At 43.6% G+C, this 5,820-nt stretch overlaps 1 long non-coding RNA gene across 1 annotated transcript; it reads left to right on the top strand.

The window, feature by feature from the left end:
• The first annotated feature begins 4,150 nt into the window (after window positions 1-4,150).
• LOC134928838 (uncharacterized) lies at window positions 4,151-5,334 on the top strand. The gene is made up of 5 exons (XR_010178050.1): window positions 4,151-4,207; window positions 4,299-4,361; window positions 4,545-4,586; window positions 4,925-4,975; window positions 5,259-5,334. It is a non-coding gene; the product is annotated as an uncharacterized LOC134928838 (long non-coding RNA).
• Window positions 5,335-5,820: the final 486 nt, after the last annotated feature.

Here is a 5,820-nt window from a genome sequence, read left to right as displayed (position 1 = left end):
TTCGAGACCTGATGTGCTTTCTTTCTTTTTTTTTTTTTTTTTCTGTAATAATGCACTGTATTCTTTTATTTACACTGTAAGACAGTCAATGGAAGGATGCACACAGATTTCACATAAATCAAAGTACATCTGCAGGAGCGATTCTTTACGCTAAATGCACCTAAACAGCGGGAATGAAATGAGTGTATTCTGACGGACTGTGCATCTTCGGTATTTGTGTATTGCATAAGACCTGTGAAGGCTCCCAGGAGGGAAGGGCGTAGGGCAAGACAGTGGAAAATACTGTGGTCAAAGAAAGGGCATATTTAAAACTAAGGGAAACTGTCACAAAGTACAGTAACTACAGTACTGTACGTTGAATGCCTGGACCGCACGACGTCTGAGACGCACGACGTCTGAGGCGCACGACGTCTGAGACGCTCATTGAGCATAAGGACGGTTATGGCTGCTGCACGGGACCGTCCCTATGCTCTGGGTGAGCTGCGTCTCCTCGTTCGCTGGCGGGACAGAACTCTCGCCAGCAACGAGGAGAAAGTGATAGCGTATAGGAGGGCCAGCAGGGATATCCTCCGGACCTACAACCGGAGGAGAACGGTGAGGTCTCTCCAGAGGAGATGGAGCGACCTCGTGAGGAGGACCCCACGACGCCTGCAGGCCATAAGGGATTGTAAGTACAGTACATTACTGTAGATTACTGTACTTTAAGTTACTGTAGTTACAGGTACAGTACATTATAGCAGGGGCTGCTGTAGCAGCAGGTATCCGGTCTATATAGCACTGTACAGTATTTGTGGTAAACAAATGGTTAAACAAGGACCAAACATTAACCCGGGTCAAAAGGTCAATTTGTTTTTTGGCGTGGACCTAGATGGTGCGGCTTTTGAAATTGGTTGACACCAGTTACTGTAGGTTGACATGGTCGTTAAGTTGACATGGAAAAAGATCGACATGCGTTTTACAAAAACAATTGTTATTTTTTTAAACTTGTGTATATATACAGTAGTTCTTTACAATCCACGTGGTCTACGATTGTGCAGTGTACAGTATCATGCAGTGTACAGTATATGCAATGTATCACAGTGTATCGTGCTGCGTAATTGCAGCGTGTCATGCAGTGTACATTCAGTATATGGTATTGTGCAGTGAGTGTAATGCATAGTGAATCACATCGTGCAGCAGAGCCGGCCTTAGGCATAGGCAAACTACAGTAGGCAAATGCCTAGGGCATTTGCTATGCTTAGGGGCACCAGCAGCTTCTGCTGATTAAAATGATATGCGGCATGCCTATATTTTGCGTGACTGCGGCTGTATCTGTATCTGGCTAGGGCCAGCACTGTCGTGCAGTGTACTGTATACACATGTGGTAATTGCAGTTTTTTGTGTAGTGTACATTGTATCATATTTTGCAGGGAAATGTGCAGTTTGTCATATCACGCAGTGCATACACTATGCAGTCGTGCAGTGCATTGTGTGGTTTAATTGCAGTGTGTCGTGCAGTGTGCAGAAATTTGTGTTTCAGATAGTACAGTGTTCTAAGGGATGTTACTTTGGCAGAAATTATTCTAAGGGATGTTACAGTGGCCTAATGTGTTCTGACGTGCATTACTCTTGCATAATGTGTTATAAGGTTCATGACTGTGGCAGATCTCTACTTTGTGACGTAATGTGGATATACTACTGCACTACTGTGACGTACAGTACAGTAACGTGAATAAGGTGCTCTACTGTGTGACACAACGTGAATCAAGGACAGTACTGTGACGTGAATACGGTGCTCTACTGTGTGACACAACGTGAATCAAGGACAGTACTGTGACGTGAATAAACTGCACTACTGTGACATGACGTGAATAAGATGAATTCAGGTGAGTACTGCATCATCTGTCATGAAATCAATTTGTAATGTAATGAACAGTACTGAGATGGTTAAGGGTGGGAGGGCTGCATGCTGATGTGTGTCATAATGTTTATAAGGGCAATGCTTATGTGTGTTACAATGTCTATAAAGGTAGTGTTCTGTCTAATACCCTGGACCTACTGTACTGTAGCGATACTGTAAGTGTACTGTACTGTATGTCACATTTAGAAATGTGCCCCTTAAGTTTTGAAGACAGTACAGTACACTATGCCCTCCTGAGTGATTAGGTGCAGGGTACTAGAATGAACAATTCCATTTATTGTGATGTCATAAAGATGCTGTCAATGTTGAATTTCATTGGCTGTACAGTATGCTGCCATTATACTGTGTATATATATATTTTTACAGGGCTGGTAGCACGACGTCACAGGAGGCGGGACAGGCGCCGCCAAGCTGGTAAGTATTGTCAAATACAGTAGTGTACAGTACATAGTGATTTCTATAGTCCCAACCCCCTGTCCTGACCATCACAGATAACTCACTGCAATCCGTTAATGTTAAGAATGTCTGTTTACAAAACTAAATGTAAATATTAAACACAAAGTATAAATAACATTGTAGATAGCTGAATACCCGTGCTTCGCTACGGGATGAGGATGGTCAATTCCAGTGTTAGTTGTTTGTTAATTTACGTTTGTTGGCGATCTAGTATATAGTACTGTATACTTTAAGCATACTGTATCTTGCTTCTCTGATGCAGATTGTTTATTGGCCGGACCCCTTTTTGGTCCTGGATACTGTACAGTACATGTTTCAAATTGACAGCTTCACTTACAGTACTGTTATTTTTTTTCCCACAGTACCACCACCACCACCACCACCACCACCACCACCTGCTGCGCTGCCAGGTATTGTGTAACGAGAATTCTGGTGCTACTGTCATCGTTGTTACACTACTGTACATGTGTCCTGGATACTGTACAGTACATGTTTCCAATTGACAGCTTCACTTACAGTACTGTTATTTTTTTTCCCACAGTACCAACAACACCACCACCACCACCACCACCACCTGCTGCGCTGCCAGGTATTGTGTAACGAGAATTCTGGTGCTACTGTCATCGTTGTTACACTACTGTACATGTGTCCTGGATACTGTACAGTACAGGTTTCCAATTGACAGCTTCACTTACAGTACTGTTATTTTTTTTCCCACAGTACCAACAACACCACCACCACCACCACCACCACCTGCTGCGCTGCCAGGTATTGTGTAACGAGAATTCTGGTGTGACTGTCATCGTTGTTACACTACTGTACATGTGTCCTGGATACTGTACAGTACATGTTTCCAATTGACAGCTTCACTTACAGTACTGTTATTTTTTTTCCCACAGTACCAACAACACCACCACCACCACCACCACCACCTGCTGCGCTGCCAGGTATTGTGTAACGAGAATTCTGGTGCTACTGTCATCGTTGTTACACTACTGTACATGTGTCCTGGATACTGTACAGTACAGGTTTCCAATTGACAGCTTCACTTACAGTACTGTTATTTTTTTTCCCACAGTACCAACAACACCACCACCACCACCACCACCACCACCTGCTGCGCTGCCAGGTATTGTGTAACGAGAATTCTGGTGTGACTGTCATCGTTACACTACTGTACATGTGTCCTGGATACTGTACAGTACATGTTTCCAATTGACAGCTTCACTTACAGTACTGTTATTTTTTTTCCCACAGTACCAACAACACCACCACCACCACCACCACCACCACCACCTGCTGCGCTGCCAGGTATTGTGTAACGAGAATTCTGGTGTGACTGTCATCGTTACACTACTGTACATGTGTCCTGGATACTGTACAGTACATGTTTCCAATTGACAGCTTCACTTACAGTACTGTTATTTTTTTTCCCACAGTACCAACAACACCACCACCACCACCACCACCACCACCTGCTGCGCTGCCAGGTATTGTGTAACGAGAATTCTGGTGTGACTGTCATCGTTGTTACACTACTGTACATGTGTCCTGGATACTGTACAGTACATGTTTCCAATTGACAGCTTCACTTACAGTACTGTTATTTTTTTCCCACAGTACCAACAACACCACCACCACCACCACCACCACCTGCTGCGCTGCCAGGTATTGTGTAACGAGAATTCTGGTGCTACTGTCATCGTTGTTACACTACTGTACATGTGTCCTGGATACTGTACAGTACATGTTTCCAATTGACAGCTTCACTTACAGCACTGTTGTTTTTTCTCACAGTACCACCACCACCACCACCACCAACACCGTCTGACCAGCAGAGCTCTGGAAGTGGTAATCATTATTTTTGTTACAGACACACTAGTTTCCTACAGTATTACTGTAATTTTTTTATTTTACAATACTTGTTATCTTGTACACACAGACCGCCTCGTTATTGATACCGAGGAGGAGGAGGAGGAAATGGGGGAGCCTTCAGGCCAGCCTGGTAAGAATTGTAATCTACTGTACAGTACTCTACATTCTGCATTCATTGATTTATTAACAGTACCAATGGCTTGGGTTTGCGTGACCAGTGGTCAGGATTCCAGCAGTCAAGTGACCGACAGCGGTATCCTGATTGCAGAAATCCCATTGACTTTTCTTTTTGTTTTTTTTATATTCAACACAGATGTCACTTACCTGTACGTGGACTCTGAGCCGGAGGAGTATAGTAAGTACAGTAGGATTTTCTCAAGCCCATTCTTAAAAGTATTGACCAAGTCCACTTTTATTACTTTTCAGGCAGGGAATTCCAAACATGTACTGTACAGTATTTCCCTCACTGTGAAGACCCCTTTTCGCCTCTGTGTGCGAAATCGCCTCTCCTCCAACACGAGTTAAATACAGGCACAGTACAGTACTGTATGTCCCCTACCACTGGACAGTCATTCTGCTCCTACTGTATTATGAATATATCTCTGCCTCCTGTAGCACTGTACTACTGTGCAATTTTGTAGTAACTGTACTCTACTGTATTTTGTTTATAATATTTTTTTATTTTCCACTCAGTAATTATTGACAGTGATGAGGAAGGGGAGAAAAAGCCCTCTCCCCAACTTGGTAAGTAAACTAAAGTATTGTACTGTACTGTACATTGTGTTAAACCAATGGGTTGGGTTTGCATGACCAGCAGGGTGATCCTGATGCATCCTGATTGCAGCAATCCCAACAGGGTGAGGTACGGTATCCTAACCCTCCTCCACTACCCCCTGATTCTGGCCTCGACATTCTCGTCTCTGTGTGCGAAATCTACTCTCCTCCTCCAATTCCTGACTGAATTTTTGCTTTACTGTATTCAACACAGAATACAAAAGTATATTTCATGGAATTTTTGCTTTCACAGGCCCTACACTGTCACAGGCGGTGGCGGAGGAGGAGGACCAGGACTCTATGTCCATCACCTCACTGCACCCATTAAGTAAGTCCAGTCCGGTACATCTTGCCTCTGTAGAGCCAGTTTGAGCAAGGAGAGATTGATTGCTTCTTTTTTTGGTGGGGGCCCAAACCAACCAGTCATTTCAGCCACAGTCGTGTGGCAGACCCTGTTTATATAACATAAGGGTGGTTGGGAGGGCCCAATCACAATTCCATCTTGCACCTCTTTTTTTATTTATTTATCTTTGCATCATGTGATGTTTGGGGAAAATTGTTATAAGTGACATCCTGTCTGCCACTGCACTGCCACTCCTAAATGGGCCAGGTGTTTGTGCCGGCCACTAGGGTCGCTTAGCTTAGTCATCCAGTGACCTCGGTGAAAATTTTAGGACTACAAATAATATTGTGAGGTGTTCAGAATAGACTGGAAATGAGTGGAAATTATGGTCATTGAGGTTAATAACACTATACAGTAGGATCAAAAATACCCCCAAATTCTACGATTTAAGCTGTTTTTGAGAGGTTTTTGA

This window comes from Pseudophryne corroboree, chromosome 5 (genome assembly GCF_028390025.1).
Source record: "Pseudophryne corroboree isolate aPseCor3 chromosome 5, aPseCor3.hap2, whole genome shotgun sequence".
Taxonomy (NCBI): domain Eukaryota; kingdom Metazoa; phylum Chordata; class Amphibia; order Anura; family Myobatrachidae; genus Pseudophryne; species Pseudophryne corroboree.
Note: the sequence above shows the minus strand (reverse complement) of the source record. Positions and strands in the feature narration are given on the sequence as shown.